This window comes from Mustela erminea, chromosome 9 (genome assembly GCF_009829155.1).
Source record: "Mustela erminea isolate mMusErm1 chromosome 9, mMusErm1.Pri, whole genome shotgun sequence".
Lineage (NCBI taxonomy): Eukaryota > Metazoa > Chordata > Mammalia > Carnivora > Mustelidae > Mustela > Mustela erminea.
In genome coordinates, this window is record NC_045622.1 from 96,915,744 (window position 1) to 96,936,045 (window position 20,302).

Genomic DNA, 20,302 nt, shown 5'->3' on the forward strand with positions numbered 1-20,302 from the left:
GGATTGGTTCAAAGGATGCCCTACTGTAGCTTGTAACGAATCCATCGAGTATTAACCAAGTACTGTCTTATTCAGTTTTACAAAGGCCATAGTACAAACAACAACCATAATCACGGACTCCCAACACTTAATACCTAGTCCTGAGGCAAGATTAATACATGAGATAATAAAGGCTGATACCATCTGACTAGTGCTAAAGTGTGGGATACCAACCATAAACACTATACAAATTCAGAAAAAAACAGGAGAGACAGACCTAGATGTTCTTCCACAGGTCCCACCTACCAGCATTTCCACTAAGGGCACCCACCATTATCTTAAACATGAGGTTATAGTATTTGAACTAGATGATTTCTAAGGTCCCTCCATTTCTGAAATTCCTTGAGTCTGTAATTTAAAACTGTAAAGTTAAAAAAAAAAAGTATAGTTTTTGCTGACTTCAGAGAAAATAAATTCTAAAAAAAGACAAATGAATTCAGACCGTAACTCAGCATCCACTCTAACATCATCACTCTTACCATACTTTCAGGATCATATTCTTGTATCTCAGATATCTCTGCCTAGCCTTTTAAGGGAATTTTACATCACCTTTAAAAGAAGGAGAAAAGGGGGGGGGTGCCTGGTGGCTCAGCCAGGTAAATGTCCTACTCTTGATTCTGGTTCAGGTAATGCTCTCAGAGTCTTGAGGCTGAGCCCTGCGACAGGCTACACACTGGGCAGGAACCTGCGTAAGATGATATTTCTCTCCCCCCGCCACTGCCCCTTGACCCACCCCCATGCTCTCTTAAAAAAAAGAAAAAAAAAATGTTGATGTTGATATATTCTGAGATCTTTGATTACAAAATACTGCCAGTCATTCGGCCATGAAGGAGAGCTCCAAAGAAGACAGCCCTGCCTTGTTCCTTCCCATCACTGAATTGTCTGATATATATGTGTGCATGAGCCCAAGCTTACGGGGTATAAATACACAAATACACTAGGAAGCCCCCCAGGAAGGCATTTTCTCTGAAACTTATCCAGAAAAAACCTATCCGCCATAATTACTTGTTCTAATATATTTTATCAGCAAACTAACCATTTGGAATTTTGACATTTTTCCTTTGCCCCTTGTAGGTAATGTAGTGATGATGAACAAAAAATGCTAAATGACAGCAAACCTGATCTCTCAATCCCACTACCTAGATCTCCTAGTACAAGGCAGAGCCTTGTCTACACTGTCTGATATACTGAAAAAGAACACATCAGGATTCTAGTAGAGGCACCAGAGGCACTTTTCATGTCCAACAAAAGAGACATGCAAGTGTTCAACATTTTAAGAGATTAAAAATCTCTTTATTACACACAGTGGTTTAAATGTATTTAGTTTTTCTGAGCAGCCTGTTTTGACTTCCCAAAAGTAATTTATTATGAAATTAATATGCTGCACAGCTTTAATTATTTATTACATACTTTACTGAGGTTATTTATGTGAGGACAAGGAGGTAAAAATAAAGAACACAATGCAAAAGACCACAACTGTCCATACCAAGGTGATTACAGTATAACCTCAAAATCAAAATGACTATCAACACCTATAGTGTGGCCTTGCGCTAATTATTTCTTTCTCATTTCCCCTTTCCTCAAGTGAAATACAGTACAACAGCAGTCTGTATCTAAGGATTCAGAATTCATGGATAGTTCATGGATATTCCATAAACTCCCTTATATTATGTGCAAAATTTCACATATATATGTAAATTTATGCACAGCTGACCCTTGAACAACATGGGTTTAAACTGCACAGATCCACTTACTTCATTTTTTTTGTATACAGTATAGTACTATAAATACATCTTCTCTTCCTTATGATTTTCTTAGTAACATTTTTTCTATAGTTTAGTTTATTTTAAGAATTCAGTATGTAATACATATACAAAATATGTGTTAAATATTTATGTTATCAGTAAGGCTTCCTAGTCAACAGCAGTCTATTAGTAAAGTTTCTGGAGGATCAAAGGTTTTAAGTGGGTTTTCTACTGTGCCAGGTCAGCACATTCCTAATCTCTGCATTGTTCAAGGGTCATATTTTACTTCTGTTTACAGGGAAACAGGTCCATAACTTTTTACCAGATTTTCAAAAGGGGGTCCATGACCCAAAATAGATTTAACACTAAACAATATACAGTATGTTCCACCTTTTTTTTTTTTTTTTTTTTTTTTTTAAAAGTATGTTCCACTTCTAACATCCTTTTATCTCTTGTACTTCCTGGTCCAAAAAGGGAGTCCTCATGACTAAACCCAGTCAAGAATAAACAAGTTACCTTGGCCAAAAATTACTCAAAATAACATATTTCGATTCAAAGTAAACCTGAATTGTTTTCAGATGACAGAATAACATTACAATACTTTATTTTTATTTTTTCAGTATTCCAAGCATTATAACACTTAAAAAAAAAAAGTTCTCAAGGAAACATTACCACTATAGCTCATCTCAGGAGGCCTAACATGAGACCAGAATTCCTCAGGTGTGTTAGGGATTTCCCACTATATAGTTCTTCTCATACTAGGTGCACTTTTTTAAAAGGGAAAAGCTTCTAGTATCCTACTTCTAATTCTATCCTGTAGCAAAGAAAATAGTAAGAGACAAGCACAGAGCAAAAAAACCAGAGCATGGAAGACTGATAACAGGCAATCAAAGAAGCTACCCATCCTGTTAGCAAGAGACAATATATTGGGAATGGCCACTGCCTAATATCTCAATTTGTAAAAGGTATATTAGACAAAAGAAGAAATCAGCTTCCATCTAAGACAATAAGGGGAAAATGTGTCTGTTGCTGAACAATTTAAGCCTAAAATTTTTAGGTTCTCATGGCAACCTAAGTCATCACACTGCACATACTGTATATAAAGCACATATTTAGAGGCTTAACTAGTAAACTCAAAATGTGACATATGTGCAATGTGGGCGACTACATTATTCTGGGAACTTTAACTTTAAAATCTTCCAACTTTATTCTGCAGCCCCAAAGATGATATAATAGAGTCAACTATGCAGAAGGTGCAAGCTCAAGGAAGAGGTACCGAGAACATAAATAGAAGCAAAGAGATGAAAGACAAGAAAATTCAGGCTATCGGAAAAAGTTTCTGAACATGACTCCCCTACTGTGAATCAACCTGTAAACGGAGGCTTAAAAAAACAAGATTGCTAGTGAGGATATGTATCAAGATAGCATTTGGGACACTCTTTCATGTAAGCCCAAACAAAAGAGGACATGGTCACAGACCAGACAGACTGCTTGGTAAATATGGCATTGACTGAAACACCCCCTGGAGAGACCAGGGTTCTCTTTCTCTCTGTTCTCAAGGAGCTCATGGACTGTGGCTGCTTAGAATCAAGAAATAATTTTCTGGGACACCTGATAGCTCTGTCGGTTGAGCACCCAACTTGATTTTGGCTCAGTTCATGATCTCAGGGTCATGAAATCAAGCCCCCATACAGAGCTCCATAATAAATGGGGAGTCTGCTTGAGATTCTCTTTCTCCCTCTCCCTTGCACTCTCTCTCAAATAAGTAAATCTTAAAAAAAAAAAAAAAAATCAAGTAATTATCAGAGCCAAAAGGATGGCTGCAGGGCATGAGAACTGGGAGAGAATGACTAGATTTTAAAAAGGGGGTGGTTGGGACGCCTGGGTGGCTCAGTTGGTTGGACGACTGCCTTCGGCTCAGGTCATGATCCTGGAGTCCCGGGATCGAGTCCCGCATCGGACTCCCAGCTCCATGGGGAGTCTGCTTCTCTCTCTGACCTTGTCCTCGTTCATGCTCTCTCTCACTGTCTGTCTCTCAAGTAAATAAATAAAATCTTTAAAAAGGGGGTGGTGGGAGGAGATGACAATCTTTAATGTCACATCATGTCTCACCAGGGAACCAAATAAAGCTGTAACATCCACTTTTCTGATCTCTTAAATGACCCATAAGAGGGTTACCTCCACCTATCTGCCAATAGGAACTTCAGTATGATCCATGCATTTCCTTAGAAAGACTTGAGGATGCTGTGAATGCTACCTACATTAAAATCACATTTCCATGCCACTTCTGTTACGGGTAAATTACTCCTATTTTTTGGTAAAGAAACAGGTAAACAGTTTAGTTAAGGTACACAAAAAAATACCTTACATCAGGGCAGTTAATAGATGTGTCCACTTTCATAACTCTCTCAACCTAAGAACTTCTAGAATGAGATACTGAATTTACAACATTGATTTAATGGTTAAAAATTATACTACCACATTGAAAAGGAGTGGCTACAAAAATAATTTCATTATTGCTATGAGACTGGGCCTCAACAAGTAAGAAAAGCACAGGAAGGGGTGCGGGGGGAGGGGGGGTGACTCAGCCTATTAAGCATCTGCCTTCAGCTCAGGTCATGTCCTGAGATAGAGCCCTGCATTGGGCTCCCTGTTCAGCAGGGAACCTGCTTCTCCCTCTCCCTCTGCCTGCCACTCTCTCTGCTTGTGCTCTCTCTCTATGTGTCAAATAAATAAATAAAATCTTTAAAAATAAAAAAATTAAGAGTACAGGAAAAGAGCACAGCATCTGCAGTGTGGACTGGTAGACCAGCATTGTGCTAATACTTAATAGATGGATGACCTAACTAAGTTACTCTTCTCTGTGAAGTTCCTAACACCCCAAGTTTTCTTGTCCACCAAATGGTAAGGATGCAACCATATCTCTCTTCTTCCATCCCACCGGTCTGTCTCTCCTCCCTCCCCTGTCAATATGAAGTCTAACAATTTCTTTCATTACACTATAATTTGGCATATTTTCTCATCAAGAAAAATTTTGCAAATGAACTTTTGTGCGAAAAATTCACTGGTCAAATTAAGAGCCAGAATAACTAAGTATGTTTTTAGAATAAAAAGGAAAAGGGCACAGGGCATAAAGTTAGGATCAGAGATTTCTTTTAAGAGCCAGGCCATACCTACTAATGACTAAAATATTTGATTACCTTAATTACCTTGGCTGCACAACAAGTGCTGGTGGTCATGAAATTCCAGAATATTAAAAACTCAGCCACATTTTCATTATAGCATTCTCTACTGTGTTGAAGTCAAGACAGCAAAAGACTGCCAACAGCATTTTCACTTTAATTTTCTGGTAAGACAAAAAGAAAAGTTAATCTTGGAGCCAAATTCTCCATTTTTAGGTATGGTAAATTCTTCGAGGAAAAAATATCTGTGTTTTGAGAAACTGAAAACATTTCTGTATATCTTAGAAAATATGCAAGTGTGCTTTTCTTAAAAGGTATTTAAAAAAAAAAAAAAATTCTCAGGCTAATAATTTTTTTTTAAGTAGGCTCTACAGCTCAACGTGGTGCTTGAACTAATGACCCCAAGATCAAGAGTCACGTGCTCCACCGCCTAAGGCAGCTAGGCACCCCTGAAGTTTATAATCTTAGATGTACTACCTTTCAAGCAATTGTGAAAGAGGAGAAGTGAAATAAAAGCTCTAACCCTCTCTGACAAAGGCATTTGATGACTGGCATACTAAGCAACAGAACAGCCAAAAAACAGACCAGAAACTGCTTTTTTGGCATACGTGATTAATAATTGCTTTAAAAATGTTGGTTCGGAACCCAAAACTCACTTTATATGTAAATGAACCTACTCTATACAAAAGCATTCATAAATGCACCACAAAAATACAAACCCACTTGCCTATTTGGCTTTAATTTTGCTTTTAAAATATATTGAGGCATCGCTTCTCGGCCTTTTGGCTAAGATCAAGTGTAGTATCTGTTCTTATCAGTTTAAAATATATTGAGGCCTCTTTGGATACTCTAGCTTATAATCAATTTCATCTTATTTAGCATCTTATAAAATACTTTAAGCTGAATATAGTATTTATCAATCTCTTCCCTTCCACCCCTTAGAAGATAAGCTTGTTCCAAATATGGCATTGCCTTTTCAAAGTTGTAGGGTTTAGGCAGGACATAATTCTTTTAAAGAATTATCTGCCTTGTCACGACTGACAAGCAAGACTTAAATGGAGCTAAAGAGGTTAATGAAAAACATTCAGGTCTGGTTTTTAACTGCTATTTTATTAGAGGAGAAAAATAAAGCATATAAGCTTTAAAATTTCCCACATAAAACTATCTTCTCTGAACTCAGGCAGTGGGGTTCTTGCTAACTCAAGATATAACCACACCTGAGGGAAGAGGCAGAGGCTGCCTGCCCAAGAGGGTGCAGAAGGGACTCCTTTGCTGGGTAGAAAGTTTCTCTGCATAAACTCTAAGGTCCTTTCCTTACCTCAGAAATTGAGATTTCATTTATGAAAAGTAGAGACATAGTAAACTCAAGGTGTGAGTAGAGACAAGAGAACATTATGCTGGAAAATTTAGAAGGCCTGGGCTGGAGTCTTGCTTCCGCTTTTCTATGAACCTAAGTAAGGCATTTCACTTACCTCATTTGCAAAATGAAAGGATTAGAGAAGAAAAATCTCTAAAGATTCTAACCTTCTGAGCCTATGGCTTCCTCCTATGCCTGCCCACCTTTCCACTGCTGCACCTTACCATAATTAGGCAGCTTTTTAAAGCATCTAATTAATGGAACACAAAAATGAAAACCTTTAACTGTCTATTTCTGTCTCCTTTCAAATGTGCAAGAGCATTTTATCAAGGAGTAGTTAATGCCACACAGTTCTTGATATACTGGCTTTTCTCTGAACTCCAGTGACAGTTACACAGTGACAAGTTGTAAGCAAGGAGGCTGTTACCATGGGGACCCACTAGGATTCCTGGGGGTGGATCCAGCAGGCTTTTTTTTGGGGGGGGGGGGGTGTCCAAAGCATTTTTTGATGTTCTGGATCTGGCAATTCAGAAAGCTTGATTGAATTTTTCTTCAGCAAGCTACCTTCAAGAAATATTATCATGTAGTATACAATGTTGAAGAAGTATTAGAAACTGTTTAGTGACTCTCTTGCAAAAGAATTAAATATATTCAATATATTCAAGTCTTAACCTTCCCCCATTCACAAAACAAATACAGACTCAACAGTTTCAGTGACCTATGTATGCTATTTCTTTCAAGATCACCATTTTGCTTACAATATATTTAGAATTTCTCCCATCAAGACTTCAGAGTTCTCCAAAGCAAGTTTCTATATGATTATATTAGAAATACATCAGCATACAAAATGTAGTAAGTAAAATGGATTAAAGAAGACAAACTGGACCAGAACAGAGAAGTGTACATTTAACTTCCAAGCATGCCTCCAAAACTGCTGTGTGTGGACAAAGGGGATATATGTCAGGGAGATGAACTGCTACTCCCAGCTAAATGTGTGCTGCCACTCAGCTTCCACTGAGACCCATTCTGTTAGAAGATACCTTAAGAAAACAGATCGTTTACAAACTGATCTGTGGATCTGGTTTGTTCATAGAAGTCGGAGCAGTCAGAATTCAAAAGAAAACATTTTTCTAAGTTGTATGCTTACTGGAACAGAAGCAAGTCTTTCTCTAGGTTTTACTTAGGCCAGAGCAAAGTTACACCAGACAAATGAACATTAATAAATAAAAATAGCACTGGATTTCAATAAAGAAGTGTGCAGGCTTTTTTTTTTTTTTAATTGCACTTGTAAATGTATCCAGAGGGTATTAAACAGAAACAGTATATGATAAAAACAAATAAATAATAAACATGGTGTCTTTCCATGATTATTTCCCGTAAATCTTAAAGGGGAAGTACAGAAGGACAAAGCCAGAGCACGGTTTTGCCGTATCAGTTTAATACCAGCCTAAAGGCTTGAAAAAAGAGAGACTCAGGCCACAGGACATGAGAGGAAGCAAACTCCTGGGTGCTTTATTCATTTTTACTACTGGTTTACAATTTCCTTGATTTTATTTTTAAATGCATTTCTTGGCCCAGAAAAGCAAGAGAGCACAGGCTGCCAGCAGTATCAGATTCCCCTTTTCTTATTCTCTGGAGCTAGAGAAAACAGCCAGAATCAGGATTGTCTAAGAGCCTTCTGATTTTTTTCAGCCAATATACAATATGAGGTTTCAAGATTACAGAGGTACACAAAGGCCTGTACAGTACAAATCTTACCAACTTAATGTCTTTCAATGGGAAGCTGCTTACATTTTTTCCAGAAAACTCCTTGAAGTACTGATTATCTTCAAAAGACAATGATGTGAACAAACAAAATTCTTAGAATTACAATTTCAAAAGATTTTCTTCCTATTCCTCCGTACTTTTTTTTTAAAGATTTTATTTATTTACTTGAGAGAGAGACAGCGAGAGAGAGCATGAACGAGGAGAAGGTCAGAGAGAGAAGCAGACTCCCCATGGAGCTGGGAGTCCGATGCAGGACTCGATCCCGGGACTCCAGGATCATGACCTGAGCCGAAGGCAGTCGTCCAACCAACTGAGCCACCCAGGAGTCCCTATTCCTCCGTATTGAACGGTCTCAAAACAAATTAAAGTGCCATTCAACCAAATATGGAATATTTAAAAAGTATTTATCAAGTCTCTACTTTATCCAAGGGTCCAATACCACTGAGGACAATAAAACTTCCTCTCTGCAGAGCATTAAGCTCAATATCACACATGCACTCCATGAAGGGGCAATACTGGTTAGGTACACAGTCACAACAATTCAGTTGGCCTCCACTGTGAAATAATGTCTTCCAGTTCTTTCTACCCTGCAAATTCACTCCTTCCTGGCTGTATGCTAACCCACATTTCAAAGCTGTCTCTAGTCTCTTAATTCCTGTTCCTTAACATCACAGGTAACTTTTACATTTTTCTGGAACAAAGTCCTTCAACTTAATAAACACCAAATGATCACAGGAAGAAAAAAATTAGAAGCCTTAAACTTAAGATCTTTCCCAGAGCTTCCCTCTCTCCCTCTTTAACATTTCTCAAAGAGAAAAACACCACTGTGATGCTCCTATTCCAGATCATTCATCAAGTTACTAACTGAGCCCAGACCAGACAGACGCCATCAACTGGGCACACAGCCACTCACCATTACCCTTTGTTTAAAGTCTCAACTGCCATTCAACTCACATTATTGTATCCCATTCAAGTCCATCAACTTTCTTTAAGAGGAAACAATCAGGAACTAAAACAAACGTGTTACTCAACTAGAAAAGAACTTAATCCATATGCCTCACAAAAAATTATTTTAAAATGATGACTCACCTAAAAGTACCTATTTTATTAAGTACCTATTTTATTATTTTATTATCAGTCATATATGCTGAAAAAAATGAATAATCTAAGCAAAGAAACTAAATAAACTAAACAATCATTTAAAACATGTAAAAAGAAAATCTTAATCTTGATTTGGCAAAGCACCAGAGAGCGCTCTATAAACCAAAAGCTACAACATAGGTGGAAATCTATACCACAGACAGAGGAGCCAAGCCCTCAAGCAGCCTAAGGGAGTACAGGGGGTGGGGGACGCATACTGGGGAAAAAGGGCAATCTTCCAAAGAGCCATGACCATGATCCTAGGCCTGTAAAATTCAAATGAATTTAAGAAATGTTAGATAGAGCTCTATACTCTTTTCAAAGCTTTTGGTTGTAACTAAGAGAAACCTTCAACCTAGTCTAAGAAAAAAAAAAAAAAAAAAAAAAAAGAATTAATTGAAAGGATACCAGAGTATCTCAAAGCATCCAAAGGCAGAAAGTACAACAGGCCATACTTGGGAAGGGTTTAAGCACTGAGGTTTCTAGTCTGCATGCGGATGGCTGCCTTTCTCTCCAGAAGTGCATTTCTCATCTATACTTCTTTCAGGATGAATCTACTTAATTATCCCTCCTTGCAGACTGGCCTTCACTGCTTTCACTGCTTCCTGACACATGATTATGTTTCATGTTTTTGTTTTTGATTTAAAGATTTTATTTATTTTTATTGGACAGAGAGAGACCAAAAGTAGGCAGAGAGGCAGGCAGAGAGAGAGGGGGGAAGCAGGCTCCCCGCTGAGCAGAGAGCCCGATGCGGGCCTCCATCCCAGGACCCTGGGATCATGACCTGAGCCGAAGGCAGAGACTTTAACCCACTGAGCCACCCAGGCGCCCCTATGTTTCATGTTCTATGCTTTTAGGTTATCTGTTTGTTCTCTAAAGACTTAAATCTCAGGGTGCCTGGCTGGCTCACATGGTTAAGCATCTGCCTTTGGCTCAGGTCATGATCCCAGGGTTCTGGGATGGAGCCCCCTGTACTGGGCTCCCTCTGGCCCTCCTCCCTGCTTGTGTTCTCTCTCTCAAATAAATAAATAAAATCTTAAAAAAAAAAAAAAAACAAAACAGACAGACTGACAGACTTAAATCTCAGTCATAACCTCAAATTCCTAGGAGAATGGATTTGCCCTGCTTGAGTTAAGCATCTACCTCTGGTCCAATAAGCTGTTACAAGAAGGGTTAGGTCACAGAGCATAATCAGTGTAGGGACTGTGTGCCTAACTCCTCCAATGTTATATAATACACAAGGTGTCTGGCTGGCTCAGTCAGGAAAGCATGTGACTCTTGATCTCAGGGTCGTGAGTTCAAGCCCCACATTAGGCCTAAAGCATACTTAAAAAAATTTTTTTTTGGGTACACCATGGTGGCTCAGTTGGTTTAGCGAATGCCTTCAGCTCAAGTCATGATCCAATGGTCTTAGGCAGGATCGAGTCCCACATCAGGTTGCTTCCTCAGCGGGAAGCCTGCTTCTCCCTCTGCCTGCCGCTCCTCTGCTTGTGCTCTGACAGATGAATAAATAAAATCTTTAAAAAAATTTTTTTAAGTTATATAATACACTAAGCAGTAAAGCAATCTCCATGCTCAAAAAAGCTTAAAAATCTTGCTGAAACGAAAAAATGTGTCTAGTAAATGCTAAATAATATCCTACGATACAGTATTGGAATGGATGGATAGAAAAAGCTTCATGAGAAACTGTGCACTAAATGACAAACAGAAATTGGACCATGAGCAGGGAAGGGCTGACAAAAGAAAAATACAATGCTTACTCCTCTTGCTCTAGCCATCTAAGAACTACGGACTTAAGGAATAGTATTTTACCACATAAACAACCTCCAGTGAAACATCCTTGTTGAAAAACCTGCTCTAAGGCTTAAAGGGACTATATGATGACAACACAGTATTGCTTCAATATGCAGTTAATAACCAGCTAGCTGATGATGTCAGTTAAACATTTTCAAGTTGCTTGTCACCACTACCCTGACTTCCTTTCACTCTCTAGACCCCTAATATTCTTGCTCAGACAGCAGCATTCAGAATCAGGCAGGCGGCCAACAGGAGACAGAGGTGTTTCTCACTAGTAATATCCCACCAATCTAGCAACCTGGCAGCATCACACAAACAGAAATCATGCAGGAAAGAAATAGTAGCCAAGCTATGTGATAGTAGTGTGGGGGGAGGGGACTGGAGGAAAAGAGGAAAGTTTTCCACACACAAAAGCTACAAGCACAAAGAAACTGGCAAAAGCCTACAGTAAATTAACTGTACAAAACAAGCTAGCAAAAACTTAAAAGACGTAGACTCTTAGTTACCCCACATTATCGCCCAAATATCACACATTCCCCCAGTCTCAGTGACAGCTTGCTTCAATCTCACAGGAAAAAAAAAAAAGGTAAAAGAACAATGAGAAAGTGGTGACAGTTTCTAATTTAGTGATTCTTTTGCTGAAGAGTAGCAATGTCATGTAAATGGAGACTACTGACCTTCCAAAATTAAAAGTGTAACACTCTAAAATTAAACAGCTTTGGAACCAAAAAACTTCATTTTGTATAATCCCCAAACGAAAGACATTTCCCAACTTGAAAATAAACTATCAGTGGAGTTTCAACATGGGGCAAAAGTGATATTCAACTCCATTTTGTCAAAGCTGAACACAGCTGTTAAAAGAAGAGTTGGCAGTCCACGGAGGTCAGAGAGTTAGTGAACAGTTCCTTCTAAAGCCACTCTGTACCTATGAACACATTCCAAAGTAATTAAGTGAGATCCATCAGATCTCGCTGTAGTCTCTGAACTAGAGCTCACCATTTTTCCTTGTATTTGCTGCCATTATTTTCTAAGTGGAAGAAAAGAAAAATCAAAATATTACAATTCAAAAGCTGTTCTGAAAGTGAGTCTATTTCCCTTAAAGTGGAGAGGTCAGCTGCTAGAGGGTTCCACCAGAACTTCACAAAGTTCTAAGATATAAAATGCTTTCATCATTTTAGAAACTGAAATAACTTATGCAGTACTCACAGTTTCCCCTAACTAGGTTTTCTCATCCCTTGAGGGGAAAAAAATTTCTAATTTTAATGTTACTTTTTATATTTACAAAATCCATGTTCTCTGTATAAAAAATTTTTTTAAAACAATCAGGGGCATCTGGCTGGCTCAGTCAGTAGAGCATGGGACTCTTGATCTCAGGGTTGTGAGTTCAAGCCCCACAAGAGGTATAGAGCTTACTTTAAAAAAAAGGATAAAGGGCGCCTGGGTGGCTCAGTGGGTTGAGCCGCTGCCTTCAGCTCAGGTCATGATCTCAGGGTCCTGGGATTGAGTCCCGCATCGGGCTCTCTGCTCAGCAGGAGCCTGCTTCCTCCTCTCTCTCTCTCTGCCTGCCTCTCTGCCTACTCGTGATCTCTCTTTAAAAAAAAAAAAAAAAAAAAAAAAAAAAAAAAAAAAAGGATAAAACAATGGTCAGTCTGAAGGAAAAAAAAAAAAAACACCCATGCCCCAATGCCTCAAAAATTTTTGATATTTATCCCTCTGGCCTAGCAGATAAAATTTTCGGGAGAATCCTTAGCAGAAAAAATGTTAAGTCAATATGAATTTTATGACACATATAAAACATTCTTGAAAAATTTTACAGTTCTGGAATTCAAGTAAGTTTAAAATGAACATATACACACACAGCCTCCATTACACAGCAGAAATTAGAAACTATATAATAGTTCTGCTGATTAATCCTGTAAGGAAACCTCTACTTTAAAGACATTTTAAGGGGCACCTGGGTGGCTCAGTGGGTTAAGCCGCTGCCTTCGGCTCAGGTCATGATCTCGGGGTCCCGGGATCGAGTCCCGCATCTCTCTCTCTCTCTGCCTGCCTCTCTGCCTACTTGTGATCTCTCTCTGTCAAATAAATAAATAAAATCTTTTTAAAAATAAAAAAATAAAGACATTTTAAGGGGCACCTGGGTGGCTCAGCGGTTAGGCATCTACCTTCAGCTCAGGTCATGATCTGAGGGTCCTGCGATCAAGCCCCACATGGGCTCCCTACTCGGTAGGGAGCCTGCTTCCCCCTCTCCCACCGCCCCTGCTTGTGTTCCCTCTTTGGAGTGCTCTCTCTGTCAAATAAATAAATAAACAAAATCTTTAATTGGGGGGGGGGGAGAGACACTTTAGGAGCCCCTGGGTGGGTAAATCCATTAAATGCCTGCCTTCAGCTCAGGTCAAGCAATCCTAGAGTCCTGGGAGCCCAGTCAGGCACTGGGCTCAGGGAGTGTTCTTTCTCCCTCTGCCCCCAGCCCCTGCTTGTGCTCTTTCTCACTTGCTCTCGCTCATGCTCTATCAAATAAAATCTTAGAAAAAAAAATTTTTTTAAAAGCCAATTTCATGATAAGGACAAAGTTACAATTACCAAGAACTCATCAAGTAATTGGTCTTTATCAAATTACAAAGCTCAAATAAGGATTCTCCCTACAACAGTTTACAAAGCAAACAACTAAACTGATTATAATTAACTCTTTGATCTACATTACTACTCTAAATATTAGAGCCCGCTTTCTCTCCCTCCATGCCTAAAACTAGTTACCTAATTAGAAAGAGACCCAGGTGATCCTATTACAGATCCAGTAATATTCTCACCTGTATTCTTCAAGTTTTCTATGAACATAGGAGAGTCCTATCAACAGATTCTCATGTGAGAAATACAGTGAAGATGAATCTAGGAAACCACGTTACCCAAGTAATCCAGAGGGAACAATGAGCTCAAAGGTTCTTTGGGGAAGGATGCCCTGTGTAGCAAAACATTTCAGATGCACAAATTGGACTTTAGGTAACAATCTTATCCCTTAAGCCAGCACAAGAAAATGTGAAACAAAATACACCCAAAAGGGGAAACAAAATGAACACTAACTTACTTACTACCTGTTTACGTATGGCCCTGGCTAACCATTTTAACTGTGTTTTTCATTTGGTTGAACTGTGTGACTGACTCATGAGATAAATATATGCCCATTTTTACAGATAAAAAAATAACATTATCAACACTTTACCAGGCATTGCTCAGTGCTAAGCATTAGTTATCTCGATTAATTTTCACATCACCATTCCACGTTGTTATCTCCGTTTAAAGATAGAAAAACAGGACCAGAAATGTTAACGGTGACACAGTGAAGGTACTAATTTTTAAAAGGTCATTGACCAGAGAAGTCACACTACACCTATCCCTCCCAGGCTATGGTTATAAATCTCATTCAAATCACATCATTCTTTCAAGCCACAAGTTTCCATTTTAAGGACTATAAAATCAAAGATCAAATCTCAATTATGGAGAGACTAATTTTCCAGGTTTTAACAAATTTCTTGTTTCTATTTACTTGACCATTTCAGCATGCCATAGCACCTCTAGGAAGAAATATGCAGGTAAATACAGGATAACACTAACAGCAATCAACCTTGGCCTTTTTGAGAAGTCACATTCAAAGGCATGCCTGGGTGGCTGGGTCAGTTAAACTGATTCTTGCTTTCCGCTCAGGTCATGATCTTGGGGTCCTGAGCTTGAGCCCCGAGCCCCCTGCATCTGGCTCTGCTCAGCACAGAGTCTGCCTGTCTCTCTCCATCTGCTCCTTCCCCCATGCACTCACTCTCTCTCTCTCTCTCTCTCTCTCTCAAATAAATAAATAAATAAATAAAGTTTTTTAATAAAAAAGAAGTCCCATTCAGAAAAATTACATTGGATTTAATCTCTGGTTCAAATTATATTTCTAAAATATACTTTCGTAATACATTCTAACTATAAAAATAACCAAAAATCAAAAAACAGTTTTGAACAAAAGAATGTTTTCATGTTGTTTGAAGAGAAAGTATATATGTCCTCCCTGACACTAAATAAAGTCCCATGTGTTAAGCACTGTGAGGACTGTAATAGTTCTTTGAGACAATGGCTGACTGAGTAAAACTTCCAGTTCATTCCTATCCCGCGGACTAGTATTAAAATTCCCTCGATAACTAGAGAGGAGGAAAATGGAGTGGGAGGCTAAGTCCAAAAAGCAAAGAGAAAAAAAAGTAGATAAGCAGATCAAAATCAGTTATGAACCTCAAAAAAAAAAAAAAAAAAAGGCAAGAAGAAGCTCAACTTAAAAATAAAGGCTTTTATGCATGAGAATACTCAATAGTTTTGTTCATAATGAAACAAACCAGGAGGCGTTATGATTACCTTCAAAATGCTCTTTTCCTAAAAGTATTAGTTATTTATTTTAACTAGGCCATTAAATGCTATGTTTATTAAACAACAACAAACCCTACCTCTACACAATATGGAATACCCGGTTATCAATGCACCCCCTAACAAAACCACTGAAGTTATAAAGCAAAGGCAGAAATTTGGCTATTCCTTACTCTTCCTGCGTTCATGTGACACTTTTTCTGTATACAACAAAATATTATGGAAAATGATGTACGTTCAAAGACTGGAAATCGTGGGGCACCTGGGTGGCTCAATGGGTTAAAGCCTCTGCCTTCGGCTCAGGTCATGATCCCAGGATCCTGGGATCGAGCCCCATGTCAGGCTCTCTGCCCAGCAGGGAGCCTGCTTCCTCCTTTCTCTCTGCCTGCCTCTCTGCTTACTTGTGATCTCTGTCTGTCAAATAAATAAATAAATAATCTTTTTAAAAAAAAAAAAAGCCTGGAAATCGTAATTAGACTAGAATTAGAAATGATGACTTGGGTTACCATTATAGACTGTTACACACGCTGATTTTTTTTTTTTTAAAGAATTTATTTATTTATTTGACAGAGATCACAAGTACGCAGAGAGGCAGGCAGAGAAACAGAGTGGAGAAGCAGGCTTCCCGCTGAGCAGAGAGCCCGATGTGGGGTTTGACCCCAGGACCCTGGGATCATGACCTGTGCTGAAGGCAAAGGCTTTTTTTTTTTAAGATTTTATTTATTTATTTGACAAGAGAGAGATCACAAGTAGGCAGACAGGCAGGCAGAGAGAGAGAGAAGGAAGCAGGCTCCCTGCTGAGCAGAGAGCCTGATGCGGAACTCGATCCCAGGACTCTGAGATCATGACCTGAGCAGCTTAACCCACGGAGCCACCCAGGTGCCCCAGCACACTGATGTTGTTTTAATTTTCAAGAGTTCTGCATGTCAGTGGACATCCCCCTGTGACTGGCAACCCACATGAAGAGTATGAATTCTAATCAGTTCAACAGCCTTTATGAAAGAGCTCCACGAGAGGGTGAAGTATCAAGATGAAAGAGACACCCCTAGGACGCCCGAATGGCTCAGTCAGTTGAGTGTCCAACTCTCGGTTTTTGGCTCAGTTCATGACCTCAGGATTGTTAAGATCTAGCCCTACATCAAGTTCTGTGCTCAGAGAGGACACTGCTTGAGATTGTTTCTCTTTCCTTCTCCCTTTGCCCCACCCCCTCCTTGTAGTCTCTCATGCACTCTCAAATAAATAAATAAATAAATATTTTAAAAAGAAAGAAAGATGAAAGAGACATCCCTGACCTCAGAAAAGCAGAGAAATTCAGCCACAGAAAGGAATGACATCCTGATACCTGCTACAACATGGATGAACCCTGAAAATATCATGTAAGTGAAGTAATACACAAAAGGAAAAATATTCTGATTCCGATTACGTGAAATCAGAAGAGGCAAATTCATAAAGACAGATAGTTTAGAGGTTACCAGGGGCTAGAAGGACAGCAGAAAGGTGAGTTATTGTTTAATGGTTAAGAATTTTTGTTTCAGGGGTGCCTGGGTGGCTCAGTGGGTTAAGCCTCTGCCTTCAGCTCAGGTCATGGTCTCAGAGTCCTGGGATCGGGCCTGCATTGGGCTCTCTGCTCAGCAGGGAGCTTGCTTCCTCCTCTCTCTCTGCCTGCCTCTCTGCCTACTTGTGATCTCTGTCAAATAAATAAATAAAAATCTTTAAAAAAAAAAAAAAAGAATTGTTTCAAATGAAGAAAACTTTTTTTAAAAAATAGTAACACTAGGGATGCCTGGGTGGCTCAGTGGGTTAAGCGCCTGCCTTGGGCTCAGGTCATGATCCCAGGATCCTGGGATCGAGTCCCACATCGGGCTCCTTGCTCAGTGGGAGGCCTGCTTCTCTCTCTCTGTCTCTGCCTGCCGCTCTGCCTGTTTGTGTTCTCTCTCTCTCTCTGACAAATGAATAAATAAAACCTTTAAAAAAAAAATAGTAACACTAAATTGCACTCTTAAAAAAAAAAAAAAAAAAAGAGTTGGGCGCCTGGGTGGCTCAGTGGGTTAAGCCGCTGCCTTCGGCTCGGGTCATGATCTCAGGGTCCTGGGATGGAGTCCCGCATCGGGCTCTCTGCTCGGCAGGGGGCCTGCTTCCTCCTCTCTCTCTCTCTGCCTGCCTCTCTGCCTACTTGTGATGTCTCTCTGTCAAATAAATAAATAAAAAATCTTAAAAAAAAAAAAAAAAAGTTAAAATGACCTAAACCTAAAACCATAAAACTCCTAGAAGAGAACATAGGAGAAAAACTTCGTAGCATTAGACCTGGCAGTGATTTCTTGGGTAAGACACCAAAAGTATAGATAACAAAAGCAAAAACAGACAAAAGACAAAATCAACACTGAAAAGACATGGGCAAAAAGTGTTTCTTCACATCATATATCTGACAAAGGATCAACATTCACAACATATAAAACAACTACAACTCAACAAAAATATCATATAACCTGATTTCAAAAATGAGCAAAGGACTTGGGTATTTTTCCAATGATAATATACAAATAGCCAACAACTGTTTGAAAAGATGTTCAATTAACATGATTAATAAGAGAAATGTAAATCAAAATCACAATGAAGTATATAAATGTCTATTACCATATTGTTCGTATGAAACTAAAATAATATTGAACACGAGCTACACTTCAATTTAAAAAAGTATCACCTCACACCCTTACTATTACTATTTAAACACATACACAAAAAAAACAAATGTTGGCAAAGATGTGGATACTGGAACCCTTGAGCACTATTGGTGGGATTGTAAAATAGTGCAACCACTATGGAAAACAGTATGAAGGTTCCTCAAAAAATTTAAAATAGAACTACTATATGACCCAGCAATCTCAATTCTGGCTATTTTAAGAATCGAAAGAAGGGTCTTTAAGAGATACCTGAACTTGCACAGCAGCACTCATCATAATAGTCAAAAGTCAAAAGGTAGAAACTACTCATGTCCATCAAGAGATGAATGGATAAACAAAATGTGGTATATACATAAAACAGAGTATCAATCATTTTTTTTTAAGTGATCTCTACACCTATATGGGGTGTACTATATGTAAGTATAAGTAATCTCTACACCCATGGGGATCCAACCGATGACTTCAAGATCAAGAATCGCATGTTTCACCGCATGAGCCAGCCAGGTGCCCTAGTATTATTGAGCCTTTAAAAGTATAGAAACCCTGTCACATACTACGACATGGATGAACCTTAAAGATATTATGGTAAGTGAAATAAACCAGTCACAAAAAGCCAATACTATATAACTCCACTTACTATGATGTATCCAAAAGCAGTCACAGAAACAGAAAACAAGGCCACCTGAATGGCTCAGTTGTTAAGCCTCTGCCTTCGACTCAGGTCATGATCCCAGGGTCTAGGGATCCAGCTCTGCATCGGGCTCCCCGCTCGGTGGGAAGCCTGCTTTCCCCTCTCCCACTCCCCCTGCTTGTATTCCCTCTCTCACTGTCTCTCTGTCAAATAAATAAAATCTTTAAAAAAATAAGTAAGAAAAGAAAAGAAACAGAAAACATATGGATGGTTTCCAGGGGCTGGGGGAAGGAAAAAAAGGAGAATTATTGTTAACTGAGTATAAAGTTTCAGATTTTCAAGACAAAAAGGTTCTGAAGAGGGGTGCCTGGGTGGCTCAGTGGGTTAAAGCCTCTGCCTTCGGCTCAGGTCATGATCCCAGAGTCCTGGGATCCAGTGCCGCATTGGGCTCTCTGCTCAGAAGGGACCCTGCTTCCTCCTCTCTCTCTGCCTGCCTCTCTGCCTACCTGTGATCTTTGTCTGTCCAATAAATAAAATCTTAAAAAAAAAAAAAAAAAAGGTTCTGAAGATATGTTTCCCCTCAATGGGAATGTACTCAATGCCACAGAACTATACACTCAAAAACAGTTAAAAAGAGTAAGCTTCACGTTGTTTTTTACATTAAAAACGCAAATACACCAGGGTGAGTGGGTAGCTCATCTGCCTTCTGTTATGAACCTCAAGCTCAGGTCATGATCCCAGGGTCCTGGGATTGAGCCCCACATGGAGCCCTATTGGAGCCCTGCATAAGGCTCCCTCCAGGGAGCCTGCTTCTCCCTCTCCCTCTCCAGCTCATCCTGCTTGTGCTCTCTTGCCTTCTGTCAAATAAATAAAATCTTCTTAAAAAATTGAAAATATAGGGGCGCCTGGGTGGCTCAGTGGGTTAAGCCGCTGCCTTCGGCTCAGGTCATGATCTCAGGGTCCTGGGATCGAGTCCCACATGGGGCTCTCTGCTTGGCAGGGAGCCTGCTTCCTCCTCTCTCTCTCTCTCTCTGCCTGCCTCTCCAACTACTTGTGATTCCTCTCTGTCAAATAAATAAATAAAATCTTTAAAAAAAAAAAAAAATTGAAAATATAAAAAGTGGTTTAAATGGCCAATTTTTGTCATATATATTTTACCACAATTTTTTATTTATGGGGGGGTGCAAAAAAGGCAGTTTTATTAAAGTACAGGGATAGGACCTGTGTGGGCAGAAAGAGCTGCCTTTGCCACAATTTTTTAAAATTAATAAAATAACAGATCAAACCCACTGAGTTGTATGGTGTATGAGTTATACCTCAATAAAGCTGTTGAAAAAAAAAAAAAAAAAACCTGAGGAAATAGTTTACCTAAATCCTATGATTCCATGGCTTAAAAAGAGCAATCTGTTCAAAGAACCCTGAACCCTGACTAGTGGTGACTATGTTCCTATTTTCTCCAACTTCCTCACTAAAGCCTCCAAATGACAGCTCTTCCCTTCCTTTCCAAGGCATACCATCACCTTCTAACCTCTTTATCTTATTAGGTCCAATCTCAAAGGAAAATTAAGTTA

The 20,302-nt window shown here is 39.2% G+C and overlaps 1 protein-coding gene and 1 pseudogene across 12 annotated transcripts in view; one reads left to right on the forward strand and one right to left on the reverse strand.

Annotated features, from left to right (window-relative positions):
- The window catches only part of CELF1 (CUGBP Elav-like family member 1), a 74,638-nt gene that overhangs the window by 50,705 nt on the left and 3,631 nt on the right, over nucleotides 1-20,302 (reverse strand). The window contains exon 2 of one of the 12 annotated variants that reach the window (XM_032360291.1): nucleotides 4,994-5,130. The exons of the other annotated variants lie outside the window; for them this stretch is intronic. The gene's annotated coding sequence lies outside the window, so the exon portion shown is untranslated. The remainder of the gene's footprint in view (nucleotides 1-4,993; nucleotides 5,131-20,302) is intronic. 12 annotated transcript variants of the gene reach the window in all.
- LOC116600503 lies at nucleotides 5,733-5,853 on the forward strand (annotated as a pseudogene).